Raw genomic sequence first — 17,482 nt, 5'->3', positions numbered from 1 at the left:
GTAGTTTATTCCATAGAAAAGGCCTAGCATACGAAAAGGCACGTTTTCCAAGTTGTAAGTTAATAATTTGGAGATTTTAGAAGATTTTTTTTTCTGAGACTGGAGACTTCTGCTGGTAGTGTAGGGTTCTACAAGACTTTTTATAAAAGATGGAACTTGACCGTTTAACACTTTCAAGACGAAGAGGAGTAACTTGAATTTAATTATTTTCTGAATTGGAAGCTAATGTAGGGATTGCAATACAGGGGAGATGTGTTGATGTTCCAATATATTTTATATAAAGAGTTACCATTTTTCAAATAAATTCAAGTCTCTTTAAAGAAACCCTTTAAGATTTATCATGAAAATGTTAATTATAGGATTTATAGGGAGGATAACTCTTCCATATACCTTTGTTGTCTCCCCTTACACCACAAAGTGTATTTACTCAACACATACATATATATATTAAATGTTGAAGTACAATAGATATGTTTATGTCAGTGTTGAATAAAGTAAAGTTGTGATATTAGTGATAAAAGATAGTACACTATATATTGAAATTTTGAATTAAATTCCAAAATGTAAATTATATAATAAACTCTCTACCTCACCCTGACATTTTAAGGTTATTTGACAGTTAGAAAAAACAAACACTTTATACCAGACTGGAACCTGTACATGTGGCTAAGAGATATGTCAAACGATGTTAATTCCTATTAAAATTGATCTCTTTTCCATACATGCATTTCATAATAGAAAACATATTCATATTAATGCACAAACTCTAATTAAAACCCTCTTTAAAGATCATTGACCAATTAACCAATGTTCAATAAACATGGTTGGCATGTTTTCATTCTCTTTAAATCTATAAAACAGTTGTTGATTGGCTGTTTGATAATACAAATTGACCATTTAAAATATCTATGTGCTTGAGTGTACTTAAAAACATGTGTTGACATTTGAGATGTCTGCAGAACTAATTATAGAAGCACATAAATCCTTATAAATTTTCTATGTCCATTATCAGGTGCAGTTTAATATTTATGAAAAATATGTCAGCAATGCCTGTATTTCTATTCCATGGCCTTTTATGTTGGATTTTGACATGTAATTACTATGAAAATTATTTCAACATACACTCAGCATCTACAACTGAACACTATGAATTCTTTGACAGACATGCAGACACACATGCACATGTTAACATACCTTTTTTTGTCATTTCTTATTTTTGATGATTGACAAATTGTTCTTAAATGTGCAGAGGTTGTTCTTTGCTATTTAAATTCAGAATTTTTTTGATTATTTAGATCAAATCTTTGTATAACTGGCTTTTGAGGTATGTTAATTTGAGAGTTTTAATTCGGTAAAAGACTGTTACATTTCAATGCCTAATTGATTAAGTTTAGTCTTCTCCACAAACATGGGTGATGTCAATTTGTGTACAGTTCCATTGTGTCATTTGTATTTTTCGCTTAGATATTAAATTTCTCACAGTTTAACCGACTCTTATATGTACTCAGATTGATTATTTAATATTTAATTAAGAAAAAAAAAATCAAAATACCCATGCTAGATAATCTCACGGCTAGGATTCAATCGAATTTAAAACAAACCCATCAATTATGTTTGCGAGCAACAAAATGGCAGCAGGCTTATTACATAGGGAGCAGCATTAAAATTGTACCATTTTGTGGACTGATATTCCTGTTAGAGATTCACCTTTCACAATATTGTAGTTTGCAAGTGATTTGTATTGCGCTAAAATGAGGCAAGGTGATGAGACTTATATACAAAACCATTTGTTAAAGCATAGCCTACAAATATATTGCCATATTGACCCTTGTTATCATGTTTCTTCAATATCATGGTTTTTTTTTTCAAATATAGAACCCAGTTATTGAATCTAGAAGTTGCTGTAGATGTATGTCTACTTTAATAATACATTTAACAAACCTTATTATTAATGTGGAGGGTTGGGTGGCGGAATGGTTTATCATGTGTACTTTAGATCATAAGGTCTGTCTTTGAGTCAAGTGGCGTGATATGGCCCCTGCTTGCATGTGACAACCTCATGGGTTTTCCCCGAGTCCTACAATTTCACCTTACACGCAGGTGAATTATTGAAATAAAATTTAACAATGTTAGTCCCGAAATGACCTGATATTTGATATGGTTATTGGTATTATAGTCATGGGATTGCATTGACTAACACACAATGCTCACCAGCCAATTAGCAGTTAAAATGAAAAATATTGGCTCATGAACACAAGGGTTCAGTTGAAGCATTCAATTTATGCTTGTATGTATAAGATAGCTGTTAATACATGTACTTGCAAAAGAAATTTTAAACATTATGTAATATTAATTAAACAAATAAGAGTAAATAAAAAGTCTATGATCTAAAACTTGAATAAAATGATATCTGAGAAATGTATTAATATGACACCTGTTTCTTACATGTTTACTGCTTAATTTAACATAATTTATATTTATAGCCTTGAAATGTTAGATAAAGTTTCCCTCCAGTATTAACCTCTTATATTTATGTTGCCCATTTAATAAATGTTCTTTGAAATTGCTGTGTTTAACCCTCCTGTCTGTGATAGAGATGAGTGAAATTTGCTGAACATTTTAAAATGATCAACATTTTAGAAATGATCATGACATGTTTTTCAAAAATGCAAATGATCATAGAAATGGTATCTTGTCTGTTGATTAGATTTGATACTTTTATCATCTAAAAATACTCTACATATACAATACATTCTAGATGGAGTACATACATACATTCCAATTTATTAACTATCAGCTGTGTCACCACTTGTGAAATATTTCCTTTTTTCTAAACATATGCCCACAGCAGATAAGTTGTCTGGGTAGTCAACACGGGTTGTCACATATTTTTTCTTTTGTCAGAAATGAAAAAATTTACAACACACTAAAAACTGATTATGAATAACAACCCATTTGGCTTCTAGTTCCGCCCTATACTAACATTTAGCATACAAAACATTTAATATCAATTGCCATAATCATCAGAAATTGTTGAAAATGAATAGGCTTCTTTATCTCACCTTAAATACAGTGTATAAATTTCAATTCAATCAGATATTAAATTTAGCCTCTGGAGCGTCCACAAGATTTTTCAAAGTGATAAAAGGCCATAACTCTGGCAGTAATTATCGAAAATCATTGAAAATCAATAGAATTCTTTGTCTCATGACCTTAAACACTGTGTATAAATTTATAAAATCAATCGGAGGCGACGACAATATATGACTATATTTCAATGTGGGCTCATAAAAACCTAATGACCATTGTAGCTGAGTTTTGTTTTCGAAGTACATATACCAGAACTTCCTTTTTGGCTAGTCATAGCCAGACATTGATATTGGACTGGTACCAAAGTTGAATGTCAGTTTCACCCTGTCAGTCTTGTGATGAAGTAGTTAGACAAACTACTGTTACATTTAATTACCATCTTCAAGATGCCAGTTACAAACTGTTTATAGAATTGCTATTGCTGATGTAATTATTTCAAGCTACCTGTCAATCAACCACTGACCTTACACAAAGGTCATCACCTGTGACCTCGGATAGGGGTTATGTAGGGACAGACAACTCCAGTCACCGTTAATTGGTATTTAATGTGCAGATGTTAAACTATTAAGTGTTTATTTTCTTTGCTTAGAAAAGGTTGTACTTGGTACTAATCACTGACCATAACACTAAAAAAAATACATACCACTTGAACAGCCAAACACTTGGAAAAGCAATCAATATTCATGTTCATTACCAATCATTTTAAACATTTGAAATCTACGTTGTGGAAGGTGCTGAATTATTCTATATGGCATATATCAATAAATAACTGAAGATCTCATACTTGCAGATTATTTCAAAGTGGCTTGTAGAATAAATATAGTATGCAGTGACCTGAAGGAGGTTATTATGCTAATTGATTGAATTACTTGCTGTCCCTTTAAAATTGTTTAATTGCATTCAGACAACAAATTTAAACTAGCTTAGGCCTACTGATCACTGCATTTTTTGAGAACCAGCTTAACGGCAGAATAGAATAAAATATATTTCATGTTTCATTACAAACAATATCTTGAAATTCATTCCTACAAATATTTTGTATCAAATATTAATTTCAAAGTTGTATTATAAATTTACTTCAGCTGGAATTCCTTGAAGAATAGGGGAAAAAAACCACTGTCTAGACAAAATTCTCCCTCTCACCTATAACACGTAGCCATTGACATATGACTGAAGTTTTATGTTGATGAGATCTTATATCCCATTTTCTTTATTACATGTATTTATACATTTTAATTTTCCATAGTATCACCTTTAAAATATACATGGATCTTTGCACTTTTTTCAAAGATGCATGTATGAATGTTGTTTCACTTATTTGTTATAAATCAGAAAGCAATCATCAGCTTTATGGTAAAGCGTTGTTGTTATAATTTTTTTCCTGGCTAGTTTTTATGATGGATTACTAATTTCTAAAGATGCAAAACTCAACTTCCATAAATCATCAACTAAATGTGACAGTGTGTAATAATTAGAAGATGAAATTGTGATGCATTGTTAAAGAGGACCATGGTTATTACCTAAACAAAGTAAGGAAAACAAGTTAGAAAGACCTGATATTGTTTATTTTGTAATAATGGAGGAAATAAATCAAGTGTTTGAACTTAAACAATAAATCAACCAATGAAATATGACTTCAGTAAAAGACAACAAAATGTCATAAATCTACTTATTAATATTTTGACAAGTTTATCACTTTTCTTCTTCTTTCAATTTGTGAAAAGAAAAAATCATATTGAAAAATCATCTTAACCTGTTAGCACACAAAATTACTGCTCCCTCTATTTCCAGCTACTGCCAGTCATGTGAAGAAGTATGAACTATTTAAGCTTCATATACCTGTTCTGTTTGAGGCAGTTTATTGAGCAATATTTTCTTTTTTGAAAGAGAACTATAAAACTAAATGTAACAAGTCTCTAATCTTTTTGGGGAGACAGGGGTTGGATGGCTGAATGGTTAGCATGTGCGCGTTGTATTATATGGTCTGTCATTGAGTCAACTGGTGTGGTTTCGATTCCCAGGTTGTACGTGACAAGGAGTAGGGTCGCCTGTTCAACCTTGTAGGTTTTCTCCGGGTCCTCCAGTTTCCTCCCACCTACATAGACCCCTACCTATGTGCAAGCGAATTATTGAAATAAAATTTAACCATATGTTAGTCCCAAAATGACCTAGTTTGTGTCAAGTGGAATTAAAAAACCCATCTTGGCATATCATTGTGTCTTCCACAAAACAATAGTTGTAGTGAACCTAGCTTTTTAAAAGCCATATTTTATACCCCATGATTTTCAACATTCCCATTTAATTGAATTCAATATTTTGTGGTTGAAAGAATTGATCTGTGGTGCATTGATGGGATCTTTGAAAACATCATTTTCACATATTATCATCGTGATTAGATGTGGTTATATGCAGAATTACAATATTAAAGTGCTGCATATATTTGTCAAGTGTTAAAATTAATTGTCATAGTAATTTTTTATATGGTTTCAAATTAACAAGAATTTGTGACAAATGGCTCATTTTATATACTAAGTCAGTGTTAAATATGTTATTTAGAATAAATTACTCAAATTTTCCTACTGATAGGTCAGTACTTGGATTTAATTAATCTTTAATTTTTCAAATTTGATGACACTTTATATTCTTGGTGAGACTGATATAATGCCTCTTTCACCTATTTGGCATATTAAACTTTGGTTCATGGACCGTTTACTTCTAGTTTTGAAATGTGAACACCTCAGATGTAAATCGCAGTAATGAGAATTTGAAGATTTATAAAAATACTTAAAAGAACATAATCAGAAGGGTAATCGTAAGTGTGAAACTACAATTGCTGGGGGATAAAACTTAAAGAAACATAAATTAGATGAAATGACTATGATAATGTTAGGTAATGATCTAACTCCAGTCTGAACTATCATAAATCTAACGAAAATATGTCAGATATCACGCTTTGCAGATCTCCCAGAGAGATGAAACTCAGAAGAAAATTTTATTTAAATGTTGGTGGTACTATTGAATGCTAAAACTGTGCAATGGAAAAATGACATTGTCGATATTTTTTGGGTCTACTGTAGACTGATCTATCTAGTCTTTGTTTTCTAGTGTTTTTTTGTAGAAAGTGAACATATCTTTTAAAAGTATTTCTATTGTAAACAAATTGAGAAAAACTTATCTTGATCTGATGCAATCATGGTGTTTTATTACTGTGTTGTTGATTTGTGGAATTACAAAATTTTTATCAGTCATTCAAATATTGTAGGTTTAGTTAATAACATGGTTTATTATTTACAAATATTGATAAAATAAACAAATAAGGAAGACTTATTACAATAGGGTGTAAACAGAAAAATTTATGAATAAGTTTGTTTACTTTTGGTTTGAAATAAGAACATTTCTTCACATTCCATTCCTTGAAGACTTTCTCCACCTAGATGGCGTGACATTTGATTTTATGGAAGATTACGTGAAAAAAATATATGGTTGTCATGATGTTTCTTGGGATTGTGATAGCTAAACCTATTGGTCACATACATTCAAATTTCTGAAAAAGATGAATACTTTGAATTTCTACTTTTCAAGTTGATCAGTTCAGTTGATTTCAATGCATCTGATATTTCACAAATATTAGTTTTGTTATTATCCAATTAACTTGAAATATGTAAATACAGTGTTTATGTTCATGAAACCAAAAAAAAACCCTATTGATTTTCAATGATTTGGAATAATTACTGTCAAGAGTTCTGGCCCTTGTTCAATTTGAAAAATCTTGTGACCACTCTTCTAGTTATTCACAGTGTGTATATTTTCATGAGATGAAAATGCTGATACTTATTTTCAGAGTTATTGCCCTAGACCACACTAAAATCTTGTGGGCCGTCTTGTGACTAAAGTTATTATCTAATTGATATTTATACACTTACCGTTACCTACAAAAAGAACAAATATAAATATGGCAACTTTTGTGCACTGCACAGATAACTTAACTGCTGTTGGGTATATGTTTCATTGCCTGACAAGCTGTCTTTTATATTTCTTTAAGACATAATTGATAAAGAATTATGTAATATTTAAAAAGTCATCAGAAATAGCATCAAGATCCTAAATGTTGTTTACAACATCTTTATTTTATAGATATCTACCCCATATATTTAGATTGGCATATTTATGTAAAAATTATGAAATATGATAGACATAGATTAAAGATAAGACAATTTAATAATCATTTTCTAATAAATGTCGTATGCACCTTTAACCTACTTTTTACAATTTGCTATAATAGAATCCTCTCTTGCTACACAAAGAGTCTGGAATCGTGATGTGATTCTTTTAGTTTTCATGATTTTATCAAAGTCTTGACGCCAAAGTGGGATTTAAGCAGTGTTAAACATAATTAGAATGACAAAAAATATTATGTATTCATGTTTGCATGTAGATTTTTGTAATAGTTTAGAATTGTTAACAGTCCTGGTCACTTAAAGGAGAAGTTCCATATTTCACAGATCTGATAATACAAGTTGGTTTAAGTATGCAATCGTAAAAATGTGAGGGAAAAGCCAGTTTTATGTATCACAGATCTTTAGAAACTCTTTGGGATTCTGTTTTCACATATTATTTGTTGTTTGATCATTCTGGAAGAAGGGTTCAAAATGTCTAGGGTTTGATTTGTATGAAAAATGAAATTGCCAATTTCATCTGATTTTATAAACGAAACTAAAATAAGTAAAGAAACCAACTTCTGCTTAATCTTTCCAAATTTTATAGAGCTGGCCCAATTACTACCAATTCAATACTTTATTTTGGCTAAGGAGGTTTAACTTCTTTTATATAGTTTATTGGAATGATTTTAAATTTTGAAATCACCAACAGGAAGCACCAGTATACATAACATTTCTGTTAATATGTAAAGCATTTGTTCTGTGTATATTTAAGGTGAGTTACCATATTTGTAAGGTCTCTTCAAATATGGATGTTTCAATAAACTTGTGCCGCCTGTTTATGTTAAAGACACATGCACGATGTTAGAATAATTCTGCCATTGTTCAAGCAATCTGTAATAAATGTCATCAACATCAGTGTAACATCTGAAATATTTTAAACAATGTCTATTTATTTTTTTGTGATGGTCTCCTCCAATTTGTTAAAAAATTAATTTGATTAGTTTCTTTATTTACTTTTAACCAATTTACACTGAAGCATTCTACATTTACTGGTAATAGTATTTCCAGATGTAATTTTAAATATACTGAGTTTATAGCATGTTAAATGACTGATAATTTAATTTTTTAACCCCCTACTGTCAGTTGGAGGAATTAGAACCCAAGTAGTAATACAGATATTTTAGAAGATTTGGAAATGAAATGGGGTTTAACGTCCTACTAATCTGCTCCTAAACTGGGCTAATGAAGACGGGCATACACCATACAGTGTGCTATGAGGGAAATTTTGCTCGGGCAACGGCACTACGGCCTACTCTTATATCGAATTCCAACTACCAAGGGATCTTTTATGTGCATGTCAATGTGTACATGGGACCTCGGTTTTTCGTCCCATCCGAACGACTAGACAGCTGTCCTTGTCAGGCCCTCCGTCCTGCATCACTGACAAGGGGGAACCACGCTGGATGAACTTTCTCGGCCAATGCAGGGATCGAACACCCGACCTCCAGGCTAGCGAGCCAGCGTCTTACCCACTTAGCCACGTGATCCCCAGAAGATTTGGAACTTTTAGTTAGGATGGATTATTTGGTTTAAACTGATTGTAAGTGTATGAAATTAAAAACCAAGATAAAAAATACATTTGTATAAAAGAATTAACATGAATGTCTGTTCATTGACCATATTGTATATACATGTATGAATAAATATGTAAATCGTTGCCGACTGAATACATATGTTATTCCTTTTGATGTGCAAATTTTCAATATGGTGTAACTTTAATACCAACTGTTAGTAGGAGATTTAAAGGTGTGTGTCTTAGCCTTCAAATTCGGCTCAATAAGGTTATGTTTTCAGATCAATTGACATGTGGGCGCTGATATTAAAATTCTTTCCTGAAGAGTGAGCGGGGTATCGAATGACATCACTTCAAACGGCACAAAATATCACTGCTAGACTAAATGTTTATTTTTGATCTGATCAAAAGTGATGTAAAATCGTGTTCTTGACTTAAATCTCCACATTTTTCTAGTTTTTTGTTATCATGGGGACATTTGTTGGGCCCAGTTTGTTTATTTAAGTATACATTTCTTTCCTATGTTCTCTGTAACTTTAACTTATGAAAAAACACTGTTAGTCAAGGTTTAATTTGAAGAATGTTGAAGAAACACAATAAACGGTCTGTGTTGGGAGGTAAATTATTTTGATAGCACCTGGATGGCACATTATAGCCGATGGCATTTTTAGAAAAATAGAAATAATTGTTGAATGTTTTGAAAGTCTTGTAAATGCCAAGATCTGTGGGGGAGCATTATATATGTCAACTTAGAAGTATTGGATTTTGCTTCAGATACATTTTATCAAGGGATTCAAATTGTTCTGGATTCCACATTAAATGAAATTTTTGATTAGAAGTATGCAAATAGATTTTAACCCTCTAAACATGACAGTCCCATTGAACTGATAATAGTGATCTCGGCATTATGCAAATCAATTGGAGATATTTGTATAATGAAAGTCTTCATGTGGTGCTGATCAAATCTGGGTATCATTTTTGGATTTCAAAAGTTAGATCTGATCTAATATTAATCAGAAATAAATACAGACATGTTTAAAGGATTAAGCACGTTCATTCAAGATAAAAATAAAATATGTACTAAATTGTAAGAGCATATTATATTAAATAAAATGATATCTGATTTTCAAAATTGTTTTTCAAATTGAATTAAGTTTCTATGAGATTGGTATACATTATAGTGAACACACATGAAAACCCCATTAATGTATGGAAGACAAAAAAAAATCATTTTTTTGTAGAAGCTGTTTATTTTGACTTGAGATGGGGTTAATGCCTTCAGCAGGCCCAACACAATTAGATGCTTGTAACCAACATCTTAGAAAAATAATCACAACCTGAAAATCTGAAATAGTTATTACACACAAGATCTCAGACAACAGATATATGACAAATTTCACTGTTACAAAATGTATGGCATAAGTGAAAGTTTTGCCTTACTTCTTGTTGATGTATGAATTTGTCATTTATGTTTTTTACCTCATTTGTCATCAAGATCAAAGAGTTCCATTATAAATTCTGTTATTTGCTTACATGGAAGCATTAGATACTTGCATGATGTTGCTTATGAAATTGAGATTTCATGTATAGGCATCGTAATGTCTTGCCAAATTAGTTCAATTTCAGATTGACTCTAGCATGCATGTATACCATTATGTTAGTCACAAAATGACATAACTAATACTTCAGTCATTTTGATGAGGCTAACTAATGTTTGAATTTTTTCTGTGGTCACTTGTGCACAGAATTTCTGTTAAAACTTTATCAGATTCCAATTGTGAAAACTTTGCTACCCTTTCATATCCACAAAACCCCCAAATCATATAAATACCTTATTTTTATATGCCCACATGGAAATCTGGTTTTATATTGCCGTCACATCTGTCCATCGGTTGTCCACAATTTCTTGTGAATACTCTACAGAGTACAGACTACATTTATTATCTGATCCTTGCAAAATTTATATATGTTGTTTACATTAGTAAAACAAGAAGCCTATTGAATTTCAACAATTTTTGTTAATTACTTCTAGAGTTATGGCTCTTGTTTCACTTTGTTGAACTTTGTGAACACTCTAATGACAAAAGTTATCCTCTGATCTGTATGAAATTTATATCTTTTATTGTCTTCAAAAGTCAGGGGACTTTAAAATGGGTTTGTCTGTCTGTCCGTCGTCTGTCTGTCTGTATGTCTGTATGTCTGTCACACTTTTTGGGACACAATAGCTCTCCTTCTAATTGAGCTAGAATGTTCAAACTTGGTGTAGGTGTTTATTAGGTCAATGCCTTGATGGAGTTCGAAGATGAGCATTTTATGCTTAGGGTAAGCAGAGATGAGCAATTTGATTGATTGATGCTTTGGGACATGATAACTTTAGTTCTAATTAAGTGAGAGTGATGAAACTTGGTGCATAGTTTTATTACATCAATACCTTGAGCAGAGTGATAAGCAATTTCTTTGGCCGAGACTTTGGAACACAATAACTCTCCTTCTAATTGCGGTAGAATGTTCAAACTTGTTGTAGGTGTTTATTAGGTCAGTGCCTTGATGGTGTTCCAAGATGAGCTTTTTCTGTGTAGGGTAAATGTGCGATAAATTAAAATGTAGGGTAAATGTGCGATAAATTAAAATGTGTCATCTATTTTGGGATTTTCGGCGGTTGACATCAGCCTCACTGTTGGCTTGTTTAGATTAGTGAAACAAAAAGCCTATTTAATTTCAACTATTCCTGTTAATTACTTCTAGAGTTATGACCCCTTTTTTCACCCTTGTAAACTTTCTAACCACAAAAGTTATCATTCGATCTGTATGAAATTGATATCAGTGTCTTGTAAATTTCCCATTTTATTACCTACAAAAGAATAAATTTGTCGACTGCTTGTTCACGTTGTCTGCTGTGGGCGCATGTTTCATTGCCTGGCAACCTATTTTCTGTATCTTATGTGGGTGCTGGAAGGAAATTCTAAGTTTTGGGAAAATTTCATGACCTCTAATTTTTTAATGCAAATATATCTCTGTGTACATTAGCACAAGCATACAGTTTTAATTATCTGTCAATCTTTGTAATTGGTTGGATGTTTTCTTATGTTTGATATCATTGGCTGTAATGATGTTTTTTCTCAGTCATTAGATACGTGACACAATTTTACATGTGTCAAAGTTGTGTGGGGCCACTTGTCAATCTTGTCAAGGGAGGTAATCCACACATGACCAATTTCTATCAAAAACAGAGGCATTAAAATGAAAGATAAACATCATAAGATGGAACATAATAAATGGCTAAAAAACTAATTAAAGTAAAATAAGTCAAAGATACAATTTGTACCACAAATTAAGACAGAAACATATTCTTCTAACATTCTTATTTTGTAGTTGCAAAACTATTTCTCTATCTTTATCTAGTGCAAGATCTTTTGATTACAAATCATAAATATTATTGCCCCCCCCCCCCCCCCCCCCCCCCCCCCCCCCGCCTGTGTATCTGTCCGTCTGTCTGTCTGTCCGTCACACTTTTTGGAACACAATAACTCTCCTTCTAATTGAGCTAGAAAAGTAGAATGTTCAAACTTGGTGTAGGTGTTTATTAGGTCAATGACTTGATGGAGTTCGAAGATGAGCATTTTATACTTAGGGTAAGCAGAGTGTTTATCAGGCCGATGCCTTGATGGAGTTCAAAGATAAACATTTTCTGCTTGACTAAGTGCGATAATGAACATTTTCTGCTCCGGTAAGCAGAGCGATAAGCAATTTGATTGCTCGAAACTTTGGAACACAATAACTCCTCTTCTAATTGAGCAACAATGTTCACACTTGGTGTAGGTGTTGAATGCCTTGATGGAGTTCGAAGATGAGAATTTTCTGCTAAGGGTAAGCAGAGATGAGCAATTTGATTGGTTGATGCTTTGGGACATGATAACTTTAGTTTTAATTAAGTGAGAGTGATGGAACTTGGTGTATAGTTTCATCACATCAATACCTTGACTAAGTTTGATAATGAACATTTTCTGCTGAGGGTAAACAGAGTGATAAACAACAGGATTGGTCAAGACTTTGAAACACAGTAACTCTCCCTCTAATTGAGGTAGAATGTTCAAACGTGGTATAGGTGTTCATTAGGTGAAAGTCTTGATGGAGTTAGATGATGAAAAAGCAATTTGATTGGTTGATGCTTTTGGGCACGAAAACTTTGGTTATAATTAGGTGAGAGCTATGAAACTCCGAGTATAGATTCATTATATCATTACCTTGACTAAGTAAGTAAGTTTGATGAGAATTTTCTGCTTAGGCTAAGAAGCGATAACCAATTTGATTGGTCAAGACTTTGAGGTAGAATGTTTAAACTTGATGTTCATGTGAATGTCTTGACTGAGTTATGGATTAACATTTCCCACTAAAGCTAAGCAGAGCTAAGCAATTTCTTTAACTTTGATTCTGTCTGATAGAGAGTGATGAAACTTAGTGCATAGTTGATAATCAGGGTGATTGCTCGATACTTTTGGAAAAGAAAAACTTGCAATTACTTAATATGTATCATCTATTTTTTTCGGCGGGGGACATCAGCCTCACTGTTTGCTTGTTTAGAATACAAAGTACTAAATGATAAATTATCAAAAAATATTTTATATTGGAGTTATTTAAAAAGGAATGGAAGCTTATTATGTGATTTCTGGCTAGTTTGTTTTAAAATGTACTTAAATCTCTAGATTAAACTGAGTTGCCAGACTTCATATTGTTTTCAACTTTGAAGAATTTGGGTAAAAAGGTTGTTGAATTTTAATGTCTAATGGCAATTTTCCAAAAATATCACTCCAAAAATACCAATCTTCACCTATCTTGGTATCCTTTAAAAATCACTAAAGAAATAAAGCCTGTTTTTTTTTCAGTTGGTCTGAAATTACCATTCTAAGTATCATATTATTAACTTTTTAAAGTCTACAATTAAGTGAGTTAAAATTGACTGATACCAAATACCCTTGTAGAATCTTAAGTTTGTTAACAGAAGACCCACTAATAAAAGCGTGAAGATTTAATTAAAATTTAAGTAGGTCAACTTTTCCTCAGATCATTTATTTTCTGTATGTTTTTTTAACATCATTTGGAAGATAGTTAACGGTCAGAAATTGTTAACAGACAGCCATTTTAAATTAACAACTGAAAATTGATACCTGAAAAAATGTCAATCTAAAGTTTGTTTTCTTTATGGAATGTAAGATTAATGTCTTTTTTACACCAATTGACATGTCATTACATCTCAATATTAATAAGTTATTAAGATCAGATTTGTTTTTATGATATTCCAAAACTTCAAAGGGAAAATGAAATTGAAATATAAGTAGATATAATCAAAAGAAATTTTTATGTGTTTATTCAGTCAAAAATACACATAAATATCCAAAGTGGTCACATTAACCTAACGTTCTTGTGATATTGATGCAAAATATACACTTTTATAGACAAAATAATGGCAAACATTAAAAGTTCCAAGTGAAATAAATTATGTTATTTTTCATTTTAAGATGTACTACCAGTATTTACATGTACTTGGATAATTTTATGAAATGTTTAATCTTATAGATGTAGAGGGCTCTCACTTTTGCTCGCCAGGGTAAGAATTTGTGAAATAAAATAAATGAAAATGACGATTAAAATTTGATTCTGGTGACAACTTTTGGGGTTCTGCCAAGGATTGAAGTGTCAATCACGTGGCGGCAAGATTAAAATTAATCAACTAGCTGATATTCTGGAAAGTGTCAACGATTAATACTAATCATTTGTCCAGGATTAATGGTTTTAGTTGATTTATAATTGCCAATGATAAAGCCTATCTCAAGTTATTATTTACACATAATAATTAATCCATTTGATGTCTGATATCTCTTAAAAATAAAGAGAAATAATCAAAATGTCCGACAATTTTTGCAAAAAGAACTAAATATTTTGATAATTTAATTTCATTCACTGTGGCTTCATACAACGCCTAAAATATACAAGCCAGCCTAATTGGAAGTGGGTCGCAAACATAAGAATCAGTCGAATTATCACAATTCTTGAGTAATAAAACCGGTGTGCTATTTTTTCATTGCTGCCAAAATGTTCTAAATTGAACTTTTCTATCAGCGATTCATATTGTAATACCGTCGGTACCTGAAAATAACAATATGCCTATTGTACATGTACATGCAAAACGTAAATTTAAAGAAAACTGTAAATTTGGCAATCCTTGGATGAGATTTGATGTGTGTAAACACTGCAGTTAAATTCTTCAGTATGGTATGTGAAAGACTAAAGTCACCAAAATAGTCAACAAAAATAAACGTCTCAAAACTGAGCTAATGTAAAGCAAAAAAAAAATTTGTAAGTTGTGGTATCCTATTGTATGTAATTGTTTTATAATACCTGAGAAATATAATTGTTATGTTTATTTTTTTTATCATACATTTTTGGCAGATAAATATTTCAGTTGGCAGAAAAAACAAAATATAAACATTTTTGTATATAAAAATTATGATCGATTTTGGCGGAAACAAACTAAAAGCCAGTGTGAGCCCTGTAGATGTACATCTGTAGGTAGGCCTACTTATAGTTAGTAATAGATATAGAGACATTGTCATACAACAGTCAGAGAGTATCATGATCCAATCATTGTCCATTGTTTTATGTTTGTTTATCCTCCTCTCTGTCCAGTTTCTGATTTCCTAACTCTAAATATCTTCTAACAGTAAAAGGACAACCATGTGCTACCAATGACATCCAAATGTTATTTTTCTGATTCTTTCAAGATAACATGGGGTCATATGACAGTATAACTATGATACCAAGGTGAAGGGCCAATGAAGATCAGATGCTTCATTGGGATTAGGAGCAAGAGAGGTCAGGTTCTAAGGTGATTTTATTAGGGAGGTTAACTCATGCAGATGTGAATTGAGGAAAGGGTTCCTGTCTTCAGAGAAGGTTAATGGTTCATTTTGGACCATAAATATAAATAAGGAACCAGTTTTTAGTGTAATCCAATGAACTAATTTTACACTGACATTTATGTCTACCTAGCATTTACTCAATCTGTTAAGTGTAAAATTTGAGATGGTGACTTCATCATCAAATTACCACTCATGTATCACACGTGTTTAACATTTCTACATTTGTAGGGGAAATGTAACTTTTTATGTACCAATTCACTGCACTTAATATCACTTTTTCCTATCTATTGCTATAAAGTTAAATCTACCAGAATGAATGGTCAGTTTGGGGTCATTATCCTTTTGTCATCAACTATTTAAGTCTCAAGTGAAATCTACCAAAATAATTGATGTAGTTTGTCTTTCCTTATATCATATGTTGTCATCATTATATACCCATTTGATGAGATGACCATATTCAGTTTGTATTATACTGGGAAGCCTGTTATCTCATATTGACTCTGGAAAGATTTTGGTCACTTTGCTACTGACTTTAGTGTAGAGCTTCTACAGCCAATAGAAGTTTTTCAGTTCAAGTAGATAAAATTGAGTGTCATGCATCTACAGAAGTAAATACAGGACATTAAGAAACAAAATCGTTGTGTACGGAGTCAACAGGTTATAGAGATCAAAAGAATTTATATCAAAATCTGAAATGTATAGCAGTGTATCTGTATGTGTAACTAGTGTGAGAATGTTGAAATAAAAAAAGTAAGGTGGGGAGAAAAAGCTTACAACAAGCGTCATATTTCAGTTTATCAAAATCCCTCTAGATTTCTTCAGGCTATGTTAATCTTGGTGAATAAAGGTCTAGCAACATGAGGTTGTCAGGCTACTACCAGTAGTTTAACTTAAGAAACATCCTCACTCAATAATACATTGAAAGATATTCTATGAAGATGTGAGTATAAGAGAAGTGAGAACATGCGACTATCAGATGGCCATTAATAAAGTGTTTATAAGATGTCAAGATATTGATAAGATCTGTAGTTAGAAGATTCTATCAAATTCTCAGCTATATTAAAGGAGAAACCTCGCTCTTGCAGGTTCTTTAAAAAAAACATCTAGTATAAATCATTTTCGTCCTTTATAGTTAACCAATTGACAAATGCCAAATGACATTATTAGGGTAACTGTCATCTCCACTGTAAACAGTCTTCAGATCTTAGTGTATTCACCCAATGTCACATTTTTACAGATTAGCTATTATGGTACCAGCACATGCTTTCATTTCTAAGCAGTGACATAGTAATAATATAATAATCAACCAAAATTATTAGTTGAGAGGCTAATAAATCTGTTGATAATATAAAACAATAATTTCTTTATGTCAAGATTACAAGAAGCCAGGCATTTAAATTGACAACCTTAAGGTTGTATTAATTACTTCTCTTATTATAATACATTTTTCTTCCATATGATAATTTATAGCAATGAAATGTAGAACATCAAATTTTAACAGAAAATTGTAACTATTTGAAAAAATTAATCACCTTATCATTACCATGTGCAATAATGTTCACAACTTACACCAAATGGAAGCGAAATTTAACTTTGTGGACACTGGCCACTGGCAGTCACCAGCCAACATTTTAAATACAATAGTACAACAAGAATAAAATTATAGTTGTTGAATTTGCCAAGTGGTGTCATGTATTCTAGAAATAGTATACTCAACACTACTTGGAGTGATAGTTTAGTTG

The 17,482-nt window shown here is 31.7% G+C and overlaps 1 protein-coding gene across 2 annotated transcripts in view; it reads left to right on the top strand.

Moving 5' to 3' along the window:
* Positions 1 to 17,482, top strand: part of LOC126810489 (diacylglycerol kinase epsilon) — a 52,434-nt gene that overhangs the window by 7,271 nt on the left and 27,681 nt on the right. The gene's annotated exons all lie outside the window — the stretch shown is intronic.

The sequence above is a fragment of the Patella vulgata genome, chromosome 2 (assembly GCF_932274485.2).
Source record: "Patella vulgata chromosome 2, xgPatVulg1.2, whole genome shotgun sequence".
In the NCBI taxonomy this organism is placed as follows: domain Eukaryota; kingdom Metazoa; phylum Mollusca; class Gastropoda; family Patellidae; genus Patella; species Patella vulgata.
Note: the sequence above shows the minus strand (reverse complement) of the source record. Positions and strands in the feature narration are given on the sequence as shown.